General features: G+C 42.3%; 1 protein-coding gene across 3 annotated transcripts in view; it reads right to left on the minus strand.

Moving 5' to 3' along the window:
• Positions 1-20,334, minus strand: part of map1aa (microtubule-associated protein 1Aa) — a 58,852-nt gene that overhangs the window by 24,337 nt on the left and 14,181 nt on the right. Inside the window, exon 1 of one of the 3 annotated variants that reach the window (XM_033617431.2) lies at positions 8,280-8,423. The exons of 1 other annotated variant lie outside the window; for it this stretch is intronic. The gene's annotated coding sequence lies outside the window, so the exon portion shown is untranslated. Of the gene's footprint in view, positions 1-7,976; positions 8,212-8,279; positions 8,424-20,334 lie in introns of those variants that run through there. One more of the 3 variants, XM_078173396.1, reaches the window with a different exon arrangement.

Consider the following 20,334-nt stretch of genomic DNA (forward strand, 5'->3'; position numbering starts at 1 on the left):
TGTGACATCATCCATCCACTGAGTGAGAGCATACGGGTCGGCCAGTCTGGTCCCGTTGGTCAGTGTTTACTTATTCAAGTAACACTGGCGGTCCCGGAGAGTGAGTGACCTGACATGGTGCGTTGGTAAATTCAGTCTGACGCTCTACACTAAAATGAGAGCCCTGTTGGTGGAAGAAACGCAGCGTTATATTTCTACATGAATGAACCAACGGTTAAGTTAATCACACATTCACTCCGCTCGGCGCTCTGCTGCTCCGTCTCCACAGACAGAGTGTCCAGAGTGCGCTCTGCCACTCTGAGAGTGCGCTGCTCTGGATAACCCAACGCTACATTCAGACAGCGCTCCCAATTTATCAACGCTCCAGTTTGTGTCAGAGTGCGCTCCCACACTCAGAGTGAGTGTTTCTGAACGCACCACTCACATCATCTTCCTCCATCGTTTAAAACAAGACAACACAACTTGCTAGCTAGTGCTAGCGTCATACTGTTTACTGGCAATAAAAGGGTCAATACATCCAGGTTGCCATCAAACCAAAACAAATTTGCTTAAAGTTGCTTAACAGCAGAGAGGTGAGCCCTTTCACATCGCTTTTTGGATTCATTGTAAGAAGACTGTACAGCCGTGCCAGCAGCTCTCTAGCCAGATCGTCTTTGGTTTGAAAGGTAACTTTCTCTAACAGCACTAACAGAGCAGACACACCAGCAGAGGTGATGCTTCTTCTTTACGAGGAACATCACTGATTGGTGCATCAGTAAATCAGTGTTTCCTGTCCTGATCGATCACTTAACCCCTCGTCCATCCATCAGACTGTACAGACCAACACATACACTAAACAGAACACATAAACGAGTGCAGAGCACCGGAGCACGACTGTAACTGCAGGAAATGAAACATTAAAGTGAATCATGACTCCAACCAACAGGAGCAGAGTTATAAAATAAAAGCATTTCCTCTGTGGGACGTAACTGTGACACGCAGCTGATTTGTACCTGCTGCTTTCACCGTCACATGTATTAACTCTGATGCAGCTCTCAGGTGAGCCTGGAGGGAAATAATCAAAGGACTGAATTAGAGCCTGTGGTGCAGCAGCAGCACTCCATGATATTAAAAGCTGTGTGGCTGCTGTAACATTTTTTTTGCGAGTAGAGTTTGCTCACAAATTAAATCTCCTGGTGGTGTACCTACATGAACAGACACTGATCAGATGGGAAAAAAATAAATACTGTAGTTACAAGCTGAATCCATATGGGCACGCTTGTTCGAACATGCTAACATAGAAAGATATTTAGGAGGACAATACAAAAATGTTCTTGCATGCCACCCTGTGACTGTTGGTAGAAGATTCATCAGGATCTTTGGTCTTAAAGTCTGAAGCTTTTGACTCATCAAACACACAGCCAATCCTCAGCTGTGTGTTGAAATGTTATTAAGGAGATTTGTCTGCGGTAAGACAAATCCAATCACTGAGATTAATATTTTGTTGTAAGCATTGTATGGTTCTGCAATTTGAATCTATTCACTTTGGGATTTTTGGTTTAATTTTGGAATAATTTAGCAACTCTTTGTGTTGTTTTGTTTGTTCTGATTTAATAATAATGCATTTAGAGATCATGTGACGGCCACTGAGGTTCAAGGCTGCTGTAATCTTTGTGCTATTAGACGACTGGAAATGACAGAATGTTCGAACATCATTGTGTAATCTTTCAAATAAATCTTCCTCCACTGCTTTACTCAATTTAACTAATTCAACTTTTAATTAATGTGTCCTTATTTGCACGTTATCATAATGAAGAGAACACTGCTCTCACTCTGCACACACAATAATGGGGGACCTTTAAAAGACATACCTAATTAAATGAGCATTTATGCTGTGCTTTGTTAGAAGGGTGCACTCAGGGTAATATGAAGGTGTGTGTGTGTGTGTGTGTGTGTATGTGTGTGTGTGTGATGGTGACATGAACGCTCAGATCAGATCGTGGTCACAACTCACAGCATGAGCGAGCACAAACCGAGCTCTGTGGAATACAACCTCACAACGGTAAACATCAGACCAGCCTGGATTTAAATAAATGTCATTATTATCTCGAGCTTATCTTCAAACTTAATGATGTCACATCTCAAAAATGTCACACACACCTCTATAAGATCTGCTCTCACCTGCTGCAGGAATAAACCTTCCCTCAGGTAACCAAGAAACAGCTTGTTAGCAGCAACGGAAACCAATTAGCACCGCCAACACCGAATATTCAGTTAAAACAACACCATGAGTTTTTCTTATTAACTGCATCATCTGGCATCGTCACATCAAACAGATCGATCTAATCAGTGCTACATGAGGACTAACGATTAGCCAATCAGCACCAAGGGTGGACTAACTCGGTTGTCAGGTGATGCACTGGAACCAGTGAGGAGTAATGGTGACCAATGGCAACCTCTAGACAAGATAGACGCTGCTATTGAGGCTGTTCTAAATCGACATGTCTTCTCAATATCGCCCAACACAGGGGTTTGTTTTTGGTTTTTTCCCGTTCCACTCTTAGCGCTAAAACAACTGTCCTATTGAAAGCTTGCCGGCATTTGCCATCACCAACATTTTCCCCTTGTCTCAAAGGTAGTCAAGTGTACAGGCTACGTTACCTTTTTCAAAACACCTACCAGAGATCTCATCACCAACGATGCACGGCATGGCTGCAAACGGCGCTCAGGCTTTCTGATTGTGTTATTATTTTTCCAATCTATGATACAGAGTGTTATGCTGTATGGAATGGAGTGGGAATCGCCAGAGGACCCACAACACGATATTGCAATATGCTGAGTATTGCGATACACTGTATTGTTATTTATTACCTTTTTTTCCAGCTTCAAATTATTTCTCCAAAGGAAAACTTTGTCAGCATCAGTTTTACCTCCAAAGATAAAGTTTTCAGTCTATTCATCGACTTTATTGCAGCAAAATGTGACACAGAGCAGACAGACTGACCAACACCGTGATAAAACTTGTCAGAAACGCTGCATACACCTGACAGACTGAACTGTGGGCAGATTTAACGCCCTCTGAGAGACAGATTAAGCGCAAAAAATATCTGTGTACATGTAGACCAGACCGTAAAACCAGTATGTTGGCGTGGCTACACGTCACTGTGGACGTTAGATTCAGGTGTATATGTGGGTCTGTAGTGATTGGTTAGAGAGAGGACACAATGTCGGACTGAAGATGGAAACATAGCATAAAACGTCAGCAATTCTGTCTGAGATCAGGTTACATGACTAACAAATCGACAGTGTGTTAGCCCCTCAGTACTTTCTGACTCCTTTAACCTACAGTATGTGGTCAGTCTATTGGTTCCTAACAAAGACATAAATCTTAAACATGGTCAGTGGTTCAGCGACATCCCAAGATGGCTGCTCACTGGAATTTTACGAAAATGTTACTTAAAAAGGAGGAAATAATCAACACATTCTCACTGCGACGTCGTCACATGTCCACGTTTGGTCATGGACTTTCTACGTCCACATATGACGTCCAAGGTACCCTGGGTGTGTTGGTTGTTGACGTTCTGGGACGCCGTGTCAACTTCAGCCTGTTACATGCATTGTCTGTTTTCAAAATACACTTCTGTTTTCACAGGAAATGAACAGTTTGCATACAGTCTCTTTCAAAATAAAAGCACTACGTCAATACACCACCTTGAATTGACTTTTTATTCCTTCAACAACAAAAGCACATGGTTAGGTTTAGGAAAAAAGAACATGGTTTGTCTTTACAGTCTCACGGGAAGCAAACAATGGCCACCCATGTGTAAGCCAGTGGTCCGCCACCCCTCCCACCTGCCCTACTCAGACTTCCACCACCTTAACTTTCGTTGTTGTCCCACCACGTTAAACAATAACACCACCCAGCCACGTATCATGCCAGCATGAAAGGACAACGGTTGTCGTCAGTGTCCGAAGCGCTGGAATTTGATGACTTCCGATAAAACCGTGTTGCAATGGTGCATTTGTTGGGGACTACTTTCAGCAGCAGATTAATCCACATCTGGTGCTCTAAGTATTTGTGGCAGCTGGACGGTGTGTGTGGCATTGAGTCAAAATAAACTACAGTGTGTGTGTTCACGGTGATGAAGGAGCATGTCGCCGAGAGCAGCCGTGTGGCTCACTGATGTGTTTGAATAGTTTCTGGACAATGATGCAGCTCTGAGGCTCGGAGGAAACAAGGCGAGCACTTCATCTGAAGCATACTGACTCCTTCAGTACGAGCAACAAAGCATGTTTTTGCTGTCTCATCCGTGGGTGTAGAAATTGTTCTGTTCTTCTTTTAGTCAGATTTGTGTGTGTGTAGTTGGATGCTGAAATCTCCAGAAAGACACTCTTGCTCTGCCACAGCAGAAATGGAGGATGCACCTCCAGTAATGTCTTTTCCTTTTGCACTCAGCAGGCCTGTGCTGATCCTGAGCATCACACCGGCTGACTGAACGTAACACGACACGGGCGGGGGCCACACCTCTACCAAACCAGCATAAACGAGACTCTCCTTGTTGCTGGGCATCTCCACGCTCCACCCTGCCCGATCCCGCTGAGCTCAGCACTCTGCCTCACCCACCCTGAGGCATTGTGGGAGTTCACAGAGCACACTACAGGGTGGTGTGAATGTGAGTGTGTGTGTGGGGGGAGGCAGGCTTCATGGATGTGTTGGCTCGTTTGTCTACAGGAGGATCTAATATCACAAAGAACACAATCTGATCTCGTTCAGTCGGCTCTGAAGAGATGAGGTCCTTCACAGAAACATGATTACAGATGACCCGAGCTGCTCGGCTCCATCCTGCTGCTCAGCCTGCACACTGTAGTGCTTCGGCTGGTGTGTAGGATGAAGACGGCTCAAGGACATTTCAAAGACAGCTTCCAGGACCAGTAATAAACCACTAGTTGGGTTAACTGGGTGATCTGGTTAGGGCTGGACAACATGTCAATATTATGTCAATATTATATCAATACCGTGATATGAGACTAGATATCGTCTTAGATTTTGGATATTGTGATATTGTCAGTGTCTTCTCCTGGTTTTAAAGGCTGTGTTATAGTGAAGTGATGTAATTTTCTGAACTTAAAAAGAAAACCAGCACAGATACATTTTCTTATTTAATGTGAGCAAAACAAACAGAAATAAATGCGCTTCGGCTAAAACGCCGTCGTTAGTGGCATCGTTTTTTTGACATCTCCAGACTGCTCTAGCTGCTTTATTATTTGCCTTTACTCACTTCGTCATTATATCCACATTACTGATCTTTTTTTAACAAACATCTCATTAATATTTTGTGAATGCACCAATATTCAATCCTACAATCACAGTATCGATATTGAGATATTTGGTCAAAAGTACTGAGACATTTTTTCAGCCCTGTGATAGTCTGGTGACCTGTTCATGGTGAACCTCGCCTCTCATCCAATGTCAGCTGGGATAGGCTCCAGTACCCCTGTGACCCCTAACAGGACATGAAATACCAGAGGCCTTTCCTTTAGAGGTAGTTAAAAAAATTAATGTTTTAGGACTTAAATGTTTTGCCTTTTATTGTATTTTCTGTTGGCTTTGCTGACAGCCAGCCGGCCAGCCGAGTTACATAGTGCTTACTGTGCACTCTCCAGTCTCCACTGGTTAGCTAACGTTGGCCTTGGCTGCACTGTGCACCACCTGGGTGGGGTGGAAGCTAGCCATGGATGTATGAAGAGACCTGGATACAGTGTTGAAGCCAGGACCCCCGTTCATCCCTTTGAAAGTCGCTCAGTGGCGCAAGAAGCCAAAAAACCTACATTTCTATGGTATGAAATGAACCAGCGACTTCTGGTTTAGCACCCTGTTAACTTGAAAGAGGATAAAATGATTTAATCTCAAGGCTCTTCTAGACTCATCAAATGTTATTGGACCAAATGGATTAAATTCTGATAGTGGTCTCACAACACAAACCATCTTTCACTATTTGCTGACATTTTACAGTCTAAATAATTCATCTCTATTTTTCTTCCCCCCTAAAAATGATTTAAACGATTATTAAAGGGTTTGTGAAATAAATATATATCTTCGGTCAATCGACTTAATCCAATAACCACTTAATTGTTTCAACTATACTGAAGACGTCACCTTGGCTTTCTGGAATACTCTGACTCCAAGTCATCAAAAATCACCGCTTGGTCAGTGACTTCCGGCATCAGACACTGAAGAAAAAAGCCGTCCTTTCACATCGGCATGATACATGGCCTCAGGAGGAAATGCGATGGAACAACAATTGAAGTTAAGGCGGCGGAAATCTGTCTAGGGTGGGTGGGAAGGGGGGTACTTTCACTAGCGTGGCTGATGTTCATTTCCTGACTGTAAAGCCAAACCCTGTTCTTTTTTCCTAAACCTAACCACATGTTTGTTGTTAAAGGAAAAATTGTCAATTCACGGTGTTGTACTGACATAGTGCTTTTATTTTGAAAGAGACTGTATGCAAACTGTACATTTCCTGTGAAAACAGAAGTGTATTTTGAAAACAGACAATGCATGTAACAGGCTGAAGTTGACACGGCGTCCCAGAACGTCAACAACCAACACACCCAGGATACCTTGGACGCCATATGTGGACGTGGAAAGTCCATGATCGAACATCGATATGTGACGAGTGAGGGTCTGTTGTATTTTTCACTATTTTCTGACATTTTATGGATCCAATGATCAGTTGAGAGGATACATTTAAGCAGTTTTTTGTGGCAGCAAAACAACCGACAGTCTAAATCTCAAAGATTTTGGATCAGATACGATATAAAACAGAAATGCACATTTGAGACTCACATTTAAAACACTGGGAGCTGCAAATGTCGGGCATTCTTGTTTGATAAATGACTTAAACGATGAATCAATCATCAGATATGCCACTGACAACATGTTTTAATGTTTACCAGCGATCTCAGACAAACGTCACATGTCCATCATGTAACTAAAACACCACATAAATAGCATCTTCCGCCTTACGTGCTTCTGGATCAAAACATCTGCCGGTCGTCTGTGTGTACCTTTCTATTTTTGGACATTTTTGTCTGGTCTGTTGCATAAGTGTGGGGTTATTCAGAGGGTGTAGTCTAATCCTCAGCCCTGCACAGGTTTCACACGAACCGATGAGCTGCTGCGGCCTGACCAGACCAGACTAGAGACTCCGAGTCTCAGCTGTTGCCTTCAGGTCAGAAGATGCGTCGCTTTTTTTTTTCTTCCACCTTAAAAATCAGGTCACCCAAATTTACTCAGCTGAATTGAGAGCATGAGAGCGAGCTGACAAATGAGCATAAACTGTGAACGTGAGTCAGAGAGGCTGTTTACACTGTGGCTGAAGGCCTACACTACGCTCACCTCAGCACTGTAACCTGCACCATCATCCTGTGTGATAACACGGAGCAGTGCCTGGCAGGGCTGTGGCTGCACACAGAGGTCATGGACTCTGTTATTTTGGAGAATGTGGGTTTTTTACCAGCCCAGAGGACGTGTTTACATCCTGCAACTGCACATAAATTACACATTTAAGGCTGATTATATACGATTGAGATTAAAAATTCTTACATTTAAATGTTTTTAAGGCCAAACAAAGAAATCTGAGGAGAAAAAATAAGAGATTTTATAGAAACAAGGCTTTAAAGCATGATTTAAATCATCATGTAGGGTGACTACATTTACATAACATATATTTTGACATTTAAATGCAAGAATAAGTAACATTTTGCAGCCTTTCTGTTTGCTGTAGTCACCCGAGGATGTGAGGGGGGAATCATGACCTCCTAAAATCCTGCCGTGCAGAACACTAGAAAGTACACACTGTGACTTAAATGCACCATATGCATGATGTCTATTTGCTCCTACAGGGACATTTAAATCAGATTTAACGCGCTCTTCTTTGATATTAACATGTAAACATGCGGTGAAATTGATAATCATGAGCCATAATGTTACTCACATGATATCTGCTCCCCGCCTCTGAGCACACCGAGCCTATAACGGATCCTCACATGCAGTTAATGTCAATATGAATTCCTGTTTTCATGCAATCGGATTCCTCCAGTGACTCTGACCGATCTGCGCTGTGACGCTCCAGATTAACGACGCGCTGTTATAAAACGAGCCTCCGGTCCCGGTCTATCACCGCCTGCTTTCTGCGCGTCTATATCGTCACCCTCCGGCCAAGAAGAAGCGCATCTCCGCCGCCTGGTGTGCGGAGTGTGAGGCTGTGAGATGGAGGATAAACGGTGAGGTGTCTTACCGTCCTTCAGTGGAGCTGTGGATGGATGTGAGCAGAGGGAGGGGCGGTGATGCTGCTGCTGCTGCTGCTGCTGCTGGGCTGCGGATGAGGATGATGAAGGCAGGATCGGCCTGGTTCAGCTCAACACCTACACTCTGCTATCTGGTGCTGCATTCAGGAGCCCCTCGTACACTCCCGTTTCGAAGGTTGCAGCAACAATCACGTGAAATGGAAAAGGCTCTGGTTTTATTTAACAATCAAAGTCGACTTCTTGTAATCATGGGACGAGTTCCTGAGTGATAATGCCATGGTGATTTTTTGTAATGCAGGGCCAGAGCCAGGATTTTAGAAGTACTGAGGTCATGAGTCATCGTCGTCGCCGCCGCACCACCCCCCCCCCCCCCCCGCCCCACGTCCCCCTAACAATTAATTAAAATAAACACAATAACTTCTAAATATGTTTTTTATTAGAATACTTGGACCAAGCAGCAACGTCTGAAGCTAAAAATGAAGCCAATGCAGAAGTGCATAAAGTTGCAGTTCCTCTAACGGCCACTTGAGGCTGGCTCCAGAAGCCAATCAGTCCATACATAAAGATGGATGACACATCTCCACTCATCCCCACTGTGCAAAAATGAATGCGAAATATCTCGGATGCAGTTGCCATCTTGTGTCATTTGGAGCCAGAGTCTGTGCAGTTGTGATGTTCCCTCACTGACACCCGTCCGTATAGCGCTTTTCTAATCATCCGACCGCTCAAAGCACTTTTACATCACATGTCACATTCACCCATTCACACACACATCCACACACTGATGGAACAACCACTGGGAGCAATTTGGAGTTCAGTATCCAACCTGAGAATACTTTAGGTTTACATTTTATTAAAGCTAAATATTTACGTGCAGGGTCATTTGAGTGACCGTCTCACTACGAAGTCGTCGAAATCCAGCGCTTGGTCAGTGACTTCTGGCGCCAGACACCGATGTGGACATGTGACGAGGTCACAGTGAGGATGTGTTGACTCTGAATGCCAAAGCTTTAATTGGCTTTGACCATAGACTATATAATGAAGACAGATGACATGACAACTCCCAAAAGTGAAGCCAAAATGTTTTGAGTGCCCCCTGGTGGCTGGTTGCAGTACATGTTATAAACCCGCCCCCTCCATGTGTAAGCAGATGGGATATAGACAAAAAAAACAAAGTTTCTGTCATTTTAGGTAGTTCTTATCATGATGATGTTTATTAACGTTTAGTTTTAATGGTATTTGACGGTATTAAATGGGGTTTGACGTCATGTCAACAGCTTTGTGTGTCAATTGTTGTGCTCGTGATCATAGGTGCTGCTCTTGGTTGGCTGCAAATTAAGCATGGAGGTCTCGCGTGTGTGTATGTGTATTTAATATTATGCTGGCCTAAAAAAGTAGTCAGATTTTAAAAAATATTGAGTCCAAAAATATTTAAAATCTTATAAAATACCCACCATGTTTATGTTTTATGACATGTAAACCCACCCCAGTAATTTATACTCTTCATTTGGTAATACGTGGTGCAGCTGACTTATTTGCCCTCAAAATATGTCATTTAAAGTGAGTACTGTTAATAAGTTATTACCTATGAAAGTAACCCACGGCTTCTGAATCTCTCATGGATGGCCTGGATTAAATAGTGTTATTTTAATTTTACAGGTAGATAAACTTGGCATTTCGCTGTAAGGTTGTACTGATCCACTGCCGTGTGACCGTGCAGGGCACAGGTGATGATTTAGAAATTTAGTTTATTAAGACAAATAATATTATTTTGCAGTGGGAACTGAGTGAATTGTCTTTTCTGGGAACGGGACTTTTCACACAGCTGTGACTCAAACAGCAGCTGCTGGGTGGAACAAACTAAAATAGACTCTGAGTTGTGCCAACATGACCCACTGTAAACCATGAATCATAACATTTGACCAGAAGAGAGGATGACGTAGAGGCTAACTCATCGAGGTGGATGTCAGTGTTTCAGCTGCGCTCCCTGTCAAAGGAAGTCTAGACATTTTTCACTTTGTACCTTAAATAACTGGGTTTTTTTTTTTTTTAGATCACACAGATTTATTTCCTTTGATACAAGAATAACTCACAAAGAGACGCAGAGCAACATGAACAAATATAATGAGACTGTCATTTATCAGCTTTATACGGAGGCTCATGAGTGATGAGAAACCTTCTCAAATAATGACTTGGTATCTGAAAATAAAGATTTAGTATTTTTAAAATAACAACAATGACTCAGTGTCTCAGGATAATGACATAGTATTCCAAAATATTGAGAAACTTTACTTTTTTGTATCATTTCTCAGTATTTTCAGACACTACATCATTATTTTTTGAAACAGTTTCTTATTATTTTCAGTTTCTCATTATTTTAGGATACTCAGTCATTATTTTGAAATACTAAGGCAGTTTTGTGAGAGTAAGTCATTATTTTGAGAAATTCTATCATTATTCTTAGACACTAAGTCATTACTTTGAGATACTCAGTTACTTTTTGTTACACAAAATCATTATTTTAGGTAAGGTCATTTTAAGATACTAACTCATTATTTTTAAAGGTTCTCTTTATTTTGAGATTCAAAGTTATTATTTTAAGAAATAATGAAAGTATTTTTGAGAAATTATGTCATTTTTCAGGTACTAAGTAATTATTCTCATGAAGTTTTTCATTATTTGAAGATCTAAGTCATTATCTTGATATAGATTTTTTGGTAACACTTTACTTGAAGGTATCTACATAAGGGTGACATGACACTGTCATAACTATGACATGAGTCTATCATGAACTTGTCATAAACATTATGTACATGTCATAAATGTTTATGACTGCTGTCATTAAGTGTCATTCGGTTTTTGTAATGACAAGTTGACATTGTTTGGGTTGTCTTGATTGTGACAACTTGACTCTAATCAAAGCAACATTACCAGAAGTTGTCTTTGTCATGACAAGTTGACATTAAATTTGTTTGGGATGTCCTTATAATGACAACTTGACATTAAGCAGGATGACATTACCAGAAGATGTCTTTGTCATAACAATAATAATCATTATGTCAACTTGTCATAAACACAAAAAGAGATGCATTTCTTGTTAATGTCAAGTTGTTATGACAAAGATGTCTTCTGGTAATGTCATCCTGGCTAATGTCAAGTTGTCATAATAAGGACATCCTAAACAAGCTTAATGTCAACTTGTCATAACAAAGACGACTTCTGGTAATGTCACTTTGATTAATGTCAACTTGTCATAATCAAGACAACCCAAACAATGTCAACTTGTCATTACAAAAACCAATGGCAGCAGTCATAAACGTTTAGGACATGTACATAATGTTCATGACAAGTTCATGACTGTGTCATGTCATAGTTATGACAGCGTCATGTCACTCTTATGTAGATACCTTCAAGTAAAGTGTTACCGTTTATTTTTTTTGTTTTGTTTTTTGTGATACAAAGTCTTTTTTGAGATACTGTGTCATTATTTTGAGACACTAAATCTTTTTTTTTTATCATAAAGTTTCTCATTATAATGAATCACAGGATCTTTTTTTCATCACACTGTATTTGTCAGAAATGGTCTTCCATAACTTTCACACTGCTGACTGGGACAAAAGAAAAGTTTCACCTTCAGGTCTGATTATAAAAAGGTACCCTATTTAAAAGGAGCGTTGCCAGCGGTTGCCATGGTGTTTTAAAAACCCGCTGTGTAAAAAGCCTGTTGGTGAAACTGGAGTGTATCATATCCAGTGTGTTGAAGCAGCACTGATGCAGCATCATCTCAGATGACCGGCAGTCTCCTCTAAATGTCACACAGCTGTTAGCAACACAGCTCGACTGCCCGGCCTGCCGCACCCTTCTCTCCAGACGTGCTGCTTTTCTCTCCCCTGAATGTCTCAGATATTCCGGCTCTCCTCCCTCCCCCCCCCCTTACATCACTCTCCCGTCACACACACACACACACACACACACACACACACACACACACACACACGCACACAGAGCAGCTGGCCAAGGTCATATTTGTATATGTGTTTCTGTGAAGGTTGTGAAGTATTTCCACCCTGACTGGGAGCTTTAAACTTGAGCGGCTCTGTCCTCAGTGAGCTGTGTGGAGCTGGTCATAAAAAAAGCAGCAGCAGTTTTCTGCTGTTAAAAATACATTTGTGTGTGAGTGTGGTGTTTGAGCCCGAGGCAAGACAAAGCATGTAAACACTGTATGTATAGTAAAGAATCAAAGAGGCCTCGTCCCTTACAAGTTTCAACAGTCGAATCTGATCGATGTAAAAACTACACACCACTCAATAACTTAAATTCAGCCAAAATCTGCACCAACAGAAGCTCAAATCTTCAGCCATGTTAACCTGCATGAGTTTATGGATGGCATACTGAAATATCTCAGCCAGTACTGAGTGGATTGTCACAAAGGAATCCATTGTTCCCACAGGAAGTGATTCTCTGACCTTTCCTCTGGTGTCACCATGTGGTTCACATTTCTGCTTTGGAGTGAAGCACAACTATTGGAACGATTACCACGAAATTAGGTGAACACTCACTGATGTCCACCCTCGGGATGAATTGCAATAACTTTGGTGATCATAAATCATTGTTTTGCTCAACATTCACAAGAGAAACAAACAGCGGGCTCCTGGGTAAAAGGTCAGGGTTTGTTGGCAGCTGCGTTACAAGCTGATACCATCCAGTGGCGTACCATGCCGCTGTGAAAGGTGCTGTATTGTGCTGGTGTCTGACACCGAAATCACTGGCAAAGCGGCGGTATCTGACGAGTTGGGAGTGAGAACAAACTGGCACACACAGTGATAGGGCTAACTGTTAGCATCACACAGCTAATGGATATTAACATGTTTAACGACAGAGTTGAGACATTTTGTTTTCAATGTGAGTTGTTGTTGGGACTGTTTAAAGCTCGGTGTTGGATGTTACCCACTGCTGCTGCTTTCAGCCAAGTTTAGTCCAAAGATTCGCAACAAGACGAGTTGAAAGAGGCAACTACTGTCAACGCACCGTTTTGCAATGTTCTAAAAAGCTGCCGGTTCACAGGAAGTGACCACCATGAGACGGTGTATCATCTCTAGTCAACAACTCTCTGTGCTTCTGATCTGTAACGTCGACAGGAAGTGACCACCACGAGACGGCGTATCATCTCTAGTCAACAACTCTCTGTGCTTCGTTCTGATTTGCAGCTTTTCAAACTTATTTTGTGGCTGAATATAATTTGTAGCTTCTTAAAATCTGAATGAGGATAGTGATAGTGAGATACTGGCTACAGTGATGAAACAAAACCAGCATTAGATGGACTGTATTCATAATCAATACGCCACAATAATATAAATAACCATCGCAAATTCATCAGTCAGTGAGGATGTGTGTGTGTGGGCGGGGCATAAGCACATACAGCCAGCAGCAGCAGTGACCCACCGTCCAACACCGGCACACCGTGAGGACGGAAACAGAGGGTTCCGTTGGCAACGAAGCACCTGCTGCAGCAAGCCAACACGCCGTCTGTGGTCATTTTGACTTGACCAGTGGACTTCACTACAAGCTGATTGGCTGTTGAAACAGGTGACGTGCTTTAAAACCAGCCGCCGACCATTTGACCAGCTGAGTGTCAGGTGACACCATCAGCCGGCTCAGACCGGACAGTTCACACCACTGTTTCTCTGCAACGTTCTAAAACGTTTTTGTCTCTTTGCAAATCTTTGGTCTGAACTGGGCTTTAGCTCGTGCTAACTGGGCAGACGTTGAACCTGCTGCTGGCCAGAGCAGAACTGCTCAGGTGACGGCAGCAATATAAAGTTTACTGCTCCAGCGGGAGTCGGGAGGGTCTGGTATCAGACCCCCGCTGCACAAAAAGATCGAATGCAGGTATCGTTTGGTTTGAGATGTTTTGATGCTACTTGGTGCTGGGTTATTTTGGCAGATGCTGATACTCAGCCCTACAAATGACTGATGATTTAAATGTAACTATTACCAGGTTAATCAGTGGTGAAAATGACAGTTGCAGCCATAAGACGGTGTCAAATATATCTTAAGATTACTCATCCTGTCCCCATCATTTACTGTAAGTGATTGGGGAGGAACAGAATCTTATTAATAGCTACCTTTTTAATCACATCACCCTCAGTGACCTCATGAACTCCTCCCTAATCACATTTTTATCAACATAAACTGAACATAACGAGCTCCTAAATGATGGACTCCACTGCAGTGAGGCAGAAAGTAATGAAGTGGTAACTCAGTGTATTTGTCCTCCGGCCCAAGGACATTACAAACATCCCTACAGACTCTCCTCTTTCACTGTGCAGCTCTCATTACAGTAATTTCACATTTTTTAGTGCATGTGTGTGTACTCCTCACACACGTGTTGGCATGTGTGTGTGTTGGGTCCAGATGAAAGGCTGTGGAGCTGGGGACCCTCCTTCTTGATGTACAGCCCTGACTGCAGAGGCTCAGATCAATAACAGCTGCTGAATTATTAATCACCGCACGTTCTCTTAAACCGCGCCCAGAACAAATGCTGGAAATTTTTAAGGCGTGTCATTAAAATTTGAACTCCTCATTAGATAACTGACGGGGACACAGATTGCACGCCATCCCTGCGGGTTATTATCTGAAGCGCATGAATCAGTTTCCTGTTGGTTGCTGTGACTTTGCACGTATCGCTGTTCGAGGCACGTCTCTGTGATTCACTGAATATCTGAGTCTTGTTCAGACACAAATCAATGGATGAAACAGATCAATGTGAGATAAGCATGTGCAGTGTGGGGGAGAAACTCCTGCTGGTGGTTCAGCATCATTAAATCCCCAACAGAGGGAGAAACTTTTAAAGATTACAGTAGAGAGAACAGAAAAATTACAGTATGAGTTGTGAGTGTGGTGCAGTGTTCAGACACAGGAACTACGCCTGCTGACGCTGCAACATTATATTACTGCCCACTCATGATGCATCTGCCTCCATTACTCTGTGAATATTGTTTGCTCTGCCCTTTTTCCCCCCTTTGTCTCCCTGCCAGCACGTCTGTTGTGTGTATGTGTGGAGAATGTAGCAGCGGATATTATACCTGTGTGTGTCCAACGCATGTGTGTGTGTGTCTTTAATATTGCTGCTCAGCTCCCTGACAGCCTCTTCTCTGTTGCAGCCATCACTCATGTCTGTCTCTGCCTGTCAGCTTCAGCCTGATGTTACGTCCGTCACGCTCTGTGAACACCCACTCAGCCTCTGGGTGTGGGCTCGTGGGGAAATCAAGTGGTGTGTCACACGAGATGTAAACGCTCCCTTTATTCATCAGCTACTGTAATTAGGGAATGAACCATTGAAGTTGTTAGTGATGTTAGCGGTGTGGCTCTGGGGATGTTGGTCTGTTCACCACTTTGGTTCAGACTGACATATGTCAACAGCAGTGAGGTGGATTACTGTGAAGTGTGCTGCAGATATTCATGGTTCCCAGAGGATGAATCAACTAGGGCTGCCCCCCCCAGACTAAGCATTTTCCTAGTTGACCAATAGTCGTCATTTAGGGCCATTAGTTGACTAGTCACCCTCATGTTTATTATTAGATTATTTTGGGCGGGGCAACACAACGGTTTGAATTCAAGGTCTGAGAGAGAATAGTATCACTAATAGTCAAATCGACAGTGTACCTACGGTATAGACTCTGCATTGACATAGACCCTACGCCGTAGCCTGACGTGCACCTCCCCAGAAATGTAACTACACATCAGGCAACACAGACCTCCTGTTTATTTCTGTAAGCTGAACCATTTCCCTCAGTGGAAACAAAGCTTTTATTTACTTTAATTTCACAGATAAGAAACAATAAATTGTGAAGACAATAAAGCCTCCTCTGAAATAGCATTTTAAGTCTTGTGTGTGATTTATCCTGGCTTCATATGAGCAGAGGAACTCTTTGCTAGTTGCTAGGCTAATTTATACAATGTAAAATGCCATAGGCTTGTGCTAATAACATTAGCATGTTGTATTTGTTTGGAAAACGTGTTTAGTTTAAAACAGTTGTTTTGTCAGTGAACCTTGTGAGTTGTAATGGAGCTGAAATTTGTAACATTAACTTTGTTAAATGTTGCTGTTGTCCCTGGTTTCATATGAGTAGAGGAAAAGTCTGCTAGCTGCTAGGCTAATTTATACAATGTAAAATGCCATAGGCTTGTGCTAATAACATTAGCATGTTGTACTTGTGGGGAAAATGTGTCCAGATAAAGACAAGTGTTTGTCTGTGAATGCTGTGGGTTATAGTGAAGCTGATTTGTGTACTTGTGTTTGAAATTGTCTCTATTAAGCCATGTTTAATGTGTGTTTAATGTGTGTTTAACGTGTGGTGTTAACTTGTGAGGCCTGGTCAGTGGATTCATATGTGACTAGAGAACTGCCCATTGGTCCGACATCCCATTGTTCCGATCATATTAAACCCATTGTTCGGAAGTCCCGTTGTTCCGAAATCATCATGATGCCCTGTGGTTAAGGTCTGGTTAGGTTTAGGCACAAAAACCACTTGGTTAGGGTCAGGAAAAGATCATGGTGTGGGTTAAAATGAAAAAGAAAGTGGCAAACACATAAGCCGTGAGCCTGCTTCACCTCAAGCCTTTCCCAGCTGACCCAGAGCCGGTCGCAGCGCACCATCAAGGCAGAAATACGCCCGCCGGGAGCCGTTCAGCACCGCGGACTGTCGGACTAATGGGCTGTCAGACCAATGGGCTGTCGGACCAATGGGCTGTCGGACCAATGACATGGTCCCTGTGACTATAACGGCACATTATCTGACAGAGGACAGGAGACTGCTGTCTTGCGCCCACAGTTCAGTCTGTCAGGTGTATGCAGGTGTTATGACGGTGTAGGTCAGTGTGTCTGCTCTGTGTCACATTTTGTTGCAATAAAAATGATTAAAGTCGATGAACAGACTGAAAACTTTATCTTAGGAGGTAAAACTGATGTTGACTAAGTTGTCCTTTGGGGAAATAATTTGCATTTGGAAAAAGGGTAATATATCACAATATATCACAATATGTTATCACGGCACTCAACATATCGCAATAATATCATATCGTGGGTCCTCTGGTGATTTCCACAGCTAGTTCACAGCAGGCAAGTCGGTCAAGTTGTGGGAAAAATCCCTTTTCTGTTTTTTTGTGTGGATCACATCCAACATGAGTTTGAATATTCTGAATACACCTTCTGCCTGCAGGTTCATCAGCCTTTTTATGTGGTTGTGTTCCTCTATTTACAATTCATGCAGTATATGTATTTACTTCCTGCCCTACATCTGAATTGTGTGCGTCATAAGTCATTAGCAATTGTTAGTATGTTAACATGTTAAACAAAAATGGTTAAAATTGTAAACACTGTACCTGTTAAACATCAGCAGAGCCAAGAGCTGCTAACATGGCTGTAGACTTTGCAATCAAATCCCAAAGTTTTCCGGGCTGTTTCCATGACAACCTTTAATTTTCTTCAGTAATTAAACACGTACACGTTGCTGCGCCTTTGTTCAAGGCTGGACTTTAGACAGCGAAGTAACTGAGCCAAGGCTCCAGACTCCCAGACGCCCTGATGCCCAAGGTTTATCATACATCAGCTCTGCGATAATTAAATTCTGATTTGCTTTGGGATGTGCAGCTTGTATAAAAATTTGAAGGTGCCCCGTGGCGTTTTCTTGTAAGAAAAAAAGACAGTCATATTCTGTCTGTATTTCTCAACACACACACTCTGCATCCTCCAGGCCTCATAAAGGGGCTGAATGCAATGTCAGAATATCAGAAGCTGACAAACTTTTTCTCTCCCATCTTTTGTTGGCTCATTGTCACGTTTCTGTGCTGCTGCCACAAACCACTGGTCAGCCAAACATCATCACCATCTACAAGTATGTGTGTTGCATCACTTATATGCATGTACATCCTTGTGCCTGTGCTAGTAGAGCAGAAGATACAAACAATATTGGGACTTGATCATCAAAACATGGCTCCTTAGCACTACTTGTGGCCAAAACTCCTCAGGGCACCTTTAAACAACATGATATCATATATGTGCACAAACCAGTCATTTCTGTAGATATGGTGCTGACGTGATACATATTCTGAAGCAGGTGGTTATTTAAACAAATTAACGGTACACCAGTAAAGTCGAGGCTGATTAGTTTTCCAAGATACTAAATGTAGTAATTTGCCCTGTGTATACTGTGTTCAGCTGGCACTTGAAGAGGGCAGGGTTAATGATACACACAAAGCTAAACAGTGCTAATCACCAGTTTAAAGGTAATGTGGCAGGTGCATATAGCCAATATAGCCTATCAGGTCAATTTCAGTTACTTTATGCTTTGCATTAACAACTACAAGGACACTCGTAGAGCGCATACCTCTGCTGATAACATGTCATTGTGTACCCCCACCCTCGGGGTAGCTTCAGTGACCGTTAGCTAACCCCCATTATCACTGTTAGCTCTGTTAGCACTGTTAGCATTAGGGTGCATGCCCACTTCATGCAAACAATTCATCCCTGCTCCACTGGGGGCTCCACACAAGGGTGCTTTACTAGATCTACAAAAAAAAAGCAGCAGTGCAAAACCAAAAATTCAATTTGAAATAGCTGACTCCCCAGCAAGCAATAGTCGTGATTTAAACGTATTGGCTATATTTAGCTCCGATTTAGTCTAGCTACATGTAACCCAAAATATAGTCGATTTAATTTTGAAATTGATTAAATGTAATTTTCGCCATTGCAGATGGCGTGCGGTATGATATTCAATCACGTATGGAGAGTCAACAGTAATTAAAATATGTTTATCTCCATTTTTTGGACATGGTCTCTACATAGCCGTATAATTGATGACGTCTACACTTTGGCTATGGTTAGACGTCTACCAAATTTTCACTGACAGCTCAAATTCAGCTGTGATTTAGCCTAGACGTCAGGTCTTCATGTAGACGGCTATTAGACGTTTTTTAAACCAAAAAATGCTTGCTGGGTCACATGAATAATATTTGTAACGAAGACATTTCCTGAAAAGCTACTACTTTGCATCTATCATTAGTATTTCCTGGTTGTACAGCCAGGTGTGTTGCAGGCCTGGGAAGCACACAGTTTTTTGATCATGGTCATGGCGTCAGGGAAGAAAACAGTGAAATCATCAATGCGATTAAGCTACCTGGCTCTGCTTAACGGTCTCTGGATGCAAGTTGTCTTGAATGTAAGTAATAAAAGCAAGAACAGCAAAAGAAACATGTGGACTCAATGAATGAACTCAACAGCTGATGCCTATGCATGCATCAGTTAGATCTTATTGATATGCAATGATGTGTCTTACTGGAGAGCCACTTTGAACCCTGTTAGCTCTTTAGCACTTAGCTTCTTAGCTGCCGCCATTTTGTCTGAGGTGAGAGCCGTGTGCATATATTGCAAGTTAAAGGAAAACGAAAAATAGTTTGTGTAGCTGCCCTGTGATTTGGATCCGTTACAAAATGTATTGGGTCCTTCTTTGGCCCCTGCTCCACCCTTTCACCAAGTTTCATGAAAATCAGGTCTGTAGTTCTTCCGCAATCCTGCTGTCAAATGCACAAACAGCACCAAAAACATGACCTCTTATAAAGAGGTAAAAATGGAAACAATATAAAAGAGAAATAGATAGAATTGGAAAAAAACATGTCAACCTATAGTTACAGAAGCATCTCGTTTAGTCACTAACACCTTGTTCAGTAACTAGAGCTGGGTGAAATGTAGAACTCAGCATCACAACATTAACTAAGATATTTTGCCGTTATCGTAACGTATCATAAAAGATGTCACAGAAAATAAAGTGCGTTGAAGGCTGCAGACAGTGTTTGACTGTAATCATCTCATAATCGTACTCCAGTGAAGGACAGTAAACAATATTATTGAATTACTGCCACCGAGCATTACTGCCCACTACATTTCCCCTGAGCCTTTGTGATTCCTCCAGCTTTTGTTTACCAGCCATCAGTCTGCAGCCGAGGTCCGCTGAGTCTTTATTAATTGCACTGTGTGGGCGACAGCTG

This window comes from Epinephelus lanceolatus, chromosome 2, assembly GCF_041903045.1.
Source record: "Epinephelus lanceolatus isolate andai-2023 chromosome 2, ASM4190304v1, whole genome shotgun sequence".
Taxonomy (NCBI): Eukaryota; Metazoa; Chordata; class Actinopteri; order Perciformes; family Serranidae; genus Epinephelus; species Epinephelus lanceolatus.